The 7,064-nt window shown below is 54.2% G+C and overlaps 1 long non-coding RNA gene across 2 annotated transcripts; it reads left to right on the top strand.

The window, feature by feature from the left end:
• Positions 1 to 526: 526 nt before the first annotated feature.
• Positions 527 to 6,169, top strand: LOC123379447. 2 transcript variants are annotated; one of them, XR_006583846.1, is made up of 5 exons: positions 527 to 654; positions 1,108 to 3,195; positions 3,923 to 4,082; positions 4,411 to 4,651; positions 5,737 to 6,169. It is a non-coding gene; the product is annotated as an uncharacterized LOC123379447 (long non-coding RNA). The 2 variants fall into 2 exon arrangements; XR_006583845.1 differs by having other exon boundaries at positions 4,411 to 6,169.
• Positions 6,170 to 7,064: the final 895 nt, after the last annotated feature.

The raw sequence follows: 7,064 nt of genomic DNA on the forward strand, positions 1-7,064 counted from the left end.
AAAGATTAAACACAAAGATGCTGAACTATCTCCAGATGTAACAGACTCACTCCAATGATACCTGTATGCTTGCTGCGCTGATAGCTCACGATGAATATGGCGAATATTCATGCAACAATTATTACTTGAGCATCTGCTATATCCCCGTGGCTGAAAGGCTTGGGGATATAACAGTGAAAAAGGCAGAAATGGCCTCTCCCTATGAAGCATACATTCCAGCAGGGGAAACAGATGATAAACAGATCAACACATAAATTAGAAAATACCAAGAGTTACTAAGAAAACAGAAGAAGATTCCATAGACTGGATGCTTGTGTTTCTCCCCAAATTCATATGTTGAAATCCTAATGCTGGATACGATGATGTTAGGTGGTGGGGCCTTTGGGAGGTGATTGGGTCGTGAGAGTGGAGCCCTATGGATGGGATTAGTGCCCTCATCGGAGACCCCAGAGAGCTCCCTTTGCCATCCCACCATGTGAGAACACAGCAAGAAGATAGCTGTCTACGAGCCAGGAAGCGGGTTTTTACCAGACACCAGATCTGCTGGCACCCTGATCTTGGACTTCTAGCCTCTGGACCTGTGAGCAGTAAATGTCTACATGAGCCCCTGGTCCGTGGCAGGGTGTGACAGCAGCCTGAATGGACTGAGATGAGGTGAGGAGGTGGGGAGTGGAGTTGGGGCAGTGGTGAAGGTACATCTCCGTAGGAGTTCCAGGAAAGCCCCTGTAAGGAGGTGGTTGAGCTGAGCCTTGGGTGAAGAAGGACGCATCTATGCCCCCCTAGTGCCAACTCACCTGTCACAGTGACTGGCTTGCTGTCTATCATGCCCCACGTCCATTTTCTCCTCTTGATCTCTGCCTTTGCTGTTTTCTCTGTCTGGGTTTCTGGTTCCTACAGCTGCCTGCCTGCCTCCTTCTTGTCACTCAGGACTTGGTGTCATCTCCTGCACCAACCCTCCATGACCTCCCGACCCAACCGTCTTTCCTCACAGCCCAGATAGCCTCTGTCACCTCTTCTGCTTTATTATTTCACAGCACTTCTTCTCACTCTCTGCATCTACCCTGCCCGCAGATTGATTTACTTGTTCATTGTCCATCTGCCCCCTAGCTCTGAGGTCACATGGGAGATGGACTTTGGCCACGTACCTCTGAACCCAGAGCTGAGCTTGGAGCATCCCCCTTGGGAGATCTTGACCAGACACATGACCCTGCACACACTGCACATGTGGAGTTGCCAGAAGGCATGGCTCGCAGAGGCTGAACTCAAGCAGATCTGCTTCTAATGGCCTGGGAGGGGGCAGCGATTGGACCAGTCTGGAACATCAGACCACCAGTCATGTTCTCTGTCTGCCAGCAGGCAGTGAGCTCAGTGTGAGCGGGGAGGGGGAATGCTCTGAGGAGCCTGCCATTAAGAGTGACAACAGCGGACCAGCAGAGCCAGACCTCAGCGGGTGTGCAGCTCCCTGCCCCCACCCCAGCCAGGCAGGAGCAAAGTGCCCCGATTCCCCCCAAGGTACCATGAATATGACGATGTGAGACTATCTTTGCACAGACTGGAAAATGACAGTCAAGACCACAGTACTTGGTGGCCCATTACACAAAGCTGATCCAGATTAAAGCCTGCCAACAGGTCCCAGAGGTGTCATGTGACTGAGAAGGCAGTTCCCATTGGTTCTGGAGGTGTCATGTGACCGAGAAGGCACTTCCCACTGGTTCCCAGAGCTGTCATGTGACTGAGAAGATGGCGCCTCTTGGGTTCTAGGGTCTGTGAGGACGGCGACCCCACTTGCTGAGCCTCAGAGGTGGGGCTGTACTGACTGACCCCTGGCGGTGGTTGGGGGTGTGTTTCTGATTGGGCTCAGTCCTGGGGTTCACTGCGAGCCTTGATAACAAGCTACTCAGCCGGGACTCAGACCGTTGCCCGCCTGTGTACCACGTGGCTGGTGTTTGCGCCCCTGATGCTGACGCAACCACAGGGAACAGCTTTGGCACACCCGCCACTCGAGGGCCTCATACGCCCACCAGAGCCTTCATCGTCTTCCAGTCTTGTGTCCATGATAAAATGTCAAAAGAAAAAAAGGAAGCCGATGTCTGATATTACTACTTTGAACTTTCTTAGCTACAGTCTCTGGAAGCATGACATTTACGGGGGAAAAAGGATCAGAAGGAGGGGGTAACCCTGAGCGTATTGTTCATCATCTTTATCTCTGGGATTTTCGCTTTAATCTTCTGAGCGCCCTTGCACACCAGGAGTCTGGGCCCCGCCTGTGGTTGTCGGTCGCTGCATAACAATCCACTCTGCAACCAGAGAGGCTCAGAATTTTGTTCTTCAGACTTTTCTGGAAGACTTCAGCTGGGGGTCTGTCTCCGGTCCACACGAGTGGCCAGAGCCCTGGTGGGGCCAAAGCCCTGAGGTTTGATCTCGCTCCACCGTGACTGCGTCCAACAGGCGGCTTGGGCTTCCTGTAATACAACAGAGCCGGGGCGGTCAGCTTGATTGCAAGGCGACTGGCTTCCCTCCCAGCCGGAGTCCCAGAGCGACTCTTGTGCACAGCCAGGCAGCTGCTTAGAAGGCAGAATACCCCTTGTGTTGCCTTGGACTGGTCAGGACCAAAGGGCAGGAGCTAGATCCAGCCCTCCGTGAGACTGTGGCCAAGACCGGCAGCCACCTTTAATCCGCCACAGTGGGAGGACTCCTTTCCACTGCAGGGGACAGTGCCCTGGGAAGGCAGCTTCCGGTGGCCCCCTTGGCACCACGGGGAATGTGGCCCACTCTTGTTGAGGGCAGAGATGCCACTGCCCTCTTGTGCCACCTCTTGGTCATATGCCACCTCCAAGAAGAATTGGGTGCTGTCTTCTCTGTTACGTGCCCCTCCCACCTGTAACAGGTATTCTCCAGGCTGAGCGTGGAGGATCGGTGGCATCTCTGAGACCCAGTGCACCTACAGCCTCCTCTGTGGTCAGCACACGCCTGTGACAATGTGACAGTCCTTTTGCCGCCTTGGGATATACTGAGAGTTCATCCGTTAGCTGGTCTGCTGCTACTTCTCCCCGGAATTCACCGTAGGAAACTGTCTCCATCTGAACGCCCTGTGGTCCCCTCTGCTCACACCCTGCACTCAGCAGGTGTGGATTTGGCCCAGTCTGAGCAGCTGACCTGCAGACACAGCACGAATGCCCAACAGCAGCCTGGGAGGTGAGACACAGCCACCATCGCCCCAGAGATGCATGCCACCAGTGCAGTGGGAGGCAGTGGGGACATCCGGGGACTCAGTGGGACAACTCAGGAGCTCATTGTGCCCCAGTGCTTTTCTCTGACCTTCAGTGAGCTCCTAACTGTGCTCCCTCTGGGCCCCCGGCTCTATACCTGATGAGGTTTTGGAGTGGTGGGGGTTCAGAGCTGACGGCCAAGAAGGAATTCTGGAGATGTCTTTGGTACAAAGAAGGTGATTTTATTGGAGCACGGGGACAGGACCCGTGGGCAGGAAGAGGGGCCCTGGGGTTCTGAACACTGGTTATATACTAAGGAGTTGGGGGAGGTAAAGACCACAGGGAGGCCTCCAGAGGGACTGTGATGTGCTAACCAGTACTCCTAAGATACCCGAGGCCTTGCTGTCCTCAAGCTGAGGCTGTTTTCCCTCTGGTGAGACACTGACATTAGGACTGTGGGGGGTCCTGGAGAAACGTTCTGCTCTGCATTTGCCTCCAGTATCTGCCAATGGGCTGCGGGTCATAAGGAAATTTAATGTCACCTGCCACTTCCTTCTCGCCTCTGTTCCCACGTCACCATGGAGGGGAGGGTGATGTTGGGGCTCCAGGGAACTGAGCCTACAGGTTTCTGGAGATCAGGCTATTGGCAAGATTGCCTTTTTCTTGGAATTTGCTGAGATATTTGTAAACTGATGGAGACTCGTGTCCTGCAGGCCTGTGATCTCTATCAGCTACCATTGGATTTCTGTCCTCTCCTTTGTCCTCGGGTGGCTGGGAGAGCCTGAGGAATGTCACACATATCCCACCCAAGGCAAGAGGGGGCTTGAGGGGGTCTCAGCTGGCCTTAATCATCCCTCGTCATAACTTTAGGAGGTAAGTGTTCCTTCAGAACATCTCGAGAGGTCTAATTTGATGTTGTTTTCCATCTACCAGTAAGACCAGGCCAGCCCCTCCACACCCCTCCCCCTCCCCCAAGGAGACCCTGGAACCTGCATCCCGCCCCTCAGCCTTCCCGGCAGCTGTGCTCTTGGGAGGATAGGATGAGACAGCGTTGCCCAGTTCAGGGGCTGGGCCCACTCCTCACGTCATGGCAGCTCATCACACTCCTTCCCAGCCACCTGGCGTGTGTGCTCAGAGTGTCAGGGACCACACCGGCCTTTCACACTGCCTTTGTATTTCACACTGCCTTTGTATTTCTCAGTCCCTGCAAGAAATAAGCCCACCGACCCAATCCAGGAGGGACGCGGAGACCCGGAGCAGTGAGGCGAGGTTGTTTAATCAATGTTCTTGGGGGGGGGTGTTGGATGGACGTACACACCCCGGGCAGTTACAGCAGACAGTTTATGTCCTAGCACGTATGTCCTGCCCCCGGTTCCTCACTGGCTGATCCTGCAGAGGCTACAGCCTGACCCGGATGTCACCTGTGTCCCTGGAAGCACAAGGTAATATGAGTGGAACAAGTGTGCATCCTTTAGCTGATGCGGACACTTTCGGTCCCCCCTCCCTCTGTTCTTTGGCACATGCTCCTTGCAAAGCCTGTGAAAGTAAACCCGCGAAACCGAGAGGGGAAGGAGAACCAGGAAGTGGGGTGTCTAAAGGTTTGGGACTCCACAGTAGGGTGGGGGGCGGGCTCATATATATTCCCAATAGGTTGTAAACCTGCTAACTGGACAGCACAGCTTTCATTTGGTATTTCTGAAAATGAATCATCTCCCTTACCTCTCAGTCTACATTCCTTTTCCTTCTTCAAATCCGTACCCCACAGAAGAAGCCCATCCCTCGCCGGCTCCGGGTAGGGCCGTTTCCCTGTCCGTTGGGGTGCAGCCATTTGATCTATATAAGTGAATCCAATTTAGCTGATTCATCTCTCGTGTTTAATTTTTATGTTAACATAACAAGGTTATACAGCTGAACAGGAGAGAGGCCGGGGACGGAATTCATAAGTGCCAGCTTCAGTTTAAAAAAAAAAAAAAGAAAAAAAAGTTCCTGGAGGAAACAGGTTGAGAGAAGGCAAGTCCTCAGACAAAGGTTTTCTCTTAGGAGCTCCGAAAGCTTTCAGCTTGATTTAAATATAGAATCAAAGCTATTGGCATTTAACAACCTGTGTGTAAAAGTCAGGATTGACTTGTAAATAAGGCCCCGGCTGGAGCCGAAGGATTTCCGAAATAAATACATCATTGGGCTTTATGGATGGGCAGAGAGGGAGGCGTGCGTGTCGTCAGACCTGGGAGGACAGAGCGATTTTTGTGTTGAGTGGATTTTCTAGAATTCGCCGTGCTGTTCGTGTGAGTCTCCAGGAGGGAATGCTCATTTGCTGCTCTAAGAGGCCATTTGTGGGTCTTCTCAGGCCAGACTCACCTGCTATTTTGCATCCCTCTTCCCACTCGCAGGGATGGTGGCCGCCCAGTCCTTGGGTCCTTGGGTTCTTGGGGGTCGCCTGCTAATTTGGAAGCGGGCCAGGTCTTGATGTGGGGAATGAAGGCAGAAGGAAATGGCGGGTAAAATTAAATTTCCTTCTAACCTGCAGCCCATTGGCAAAGACTTGAGGCCAGCAGAGTAAAACCTTCCCCCAGGAAGGTCCCTCTGCCAGAGGGAAAAACAACCTGAGCTTGACCATGGCCAGGCCTCCAGGATCCAGGGACAGTCTTCAACCCTCAAGTATATGGTCAGTCACTCCTCACCATCCAGTCCAGTGCAGTTCTTCCTGCCCGCGAGTCCTGTCCCCGTGCTTTCATAAAATCTAACCTTTTTGCAACAAAGACGTCTTCAAGAATTCTTTCTTGGCCGTCAGCTCCGGACCCCCTGTCACTGCAAGACCGCACCGCTGAGACCTGCAGAGGTGGCATCGTGGGCTGGCCCTGTATCGTCACCAGATTGGGCAACGCAGTCTTGTGAGTCAGAGGCAGTGCCTCCCTCGAGGCCAGTTTTCCCAGTGGGAAAAGAACCATGCGCTGCTCCCACGACCCGTGACTTCTTTAGTCTCCTTATGACTGAGCGGCGCTGAGCTCAAGGTGGAGGGACACGGACCTCGGGGGCTCTGGGGGAGACCCAGCCGCAGGATCCCTGAGAGCCGCCCCGCTCAGACCCGGTGGGAGGGTGTCCCCAGCCCTTACCTGGGGACCTTAGCCGCTTGGCATCTTGAGAACAAGAGGACGCGGCCCGCCACCCCTTGTCCCTCGCTGAAGCCACTTTGCAGGGTCCCCTGAGAGGAAGCGGCTGAGGAAGCTGGTGTTTAAACGTTGTGGAGTGGGAGAGACGGTTGTCATGGCAACAGATTGCTCTGACTGAAGAGGCTGGGTCCTGGCGGCACAGGAGGGGGTGCCGGGGAGGCAAGACGATATTTCAGAGGGGCTCTAGCCAGACAGGAATAGCACATTTGCATTTTGGCTCCGATGTTGGTGGGACCGGGGAGGGAGGTGAGTCTGGCCAACACCTTCTAGAGGGTAGGGGAGTCCGGCCCCCAGACCCACACACGAACCTCCCAGAGAAGGCTGCACCCCAAGTTGCTGGAGGCGAGGCAGACAGTGCGGGCAGTGGTTGGAGCCGGGCCCCGCCGTCCACCTGGTCGGCCTGACGCCATGTGTCTGGCTGTTGGCTGCCTAAGGAGACCAGCACCAGACGGATTGGCCCTCCTTGCCTCCCTCCCTGTGTTAGCACTGGGTGAGCAAAAAGCTTTGCATGTCTAATGGGTCTGGGGTCTCCTTGAGGGGATGCAAATACTGTGGAACGTGCTGGAGACGGTGTTTGCACAGCACGGTGAACGTGCTGAGTGTGAGCTTGTGCACTTGCAAAATGGTTCATCGTATGTCGTGAGTTGCACCTCAAAATAAAAATGGCAACGGAAGCCCTTGCAAT

This window comes from Felis catus, chromosome C1 (assembly GCF_018350175.1).
Source record: "Felis catus isolate Fca126 chromosome C1, F.catus_Fca126_mat1.0, whole genome shotgun sequence".
NCBI classification, from domain to species: domain Eukaryota; kingdom Metazoa; phylum Chordata; class Mammalia; order Carnivora; family Felidae; genus Felis; species Felis catus.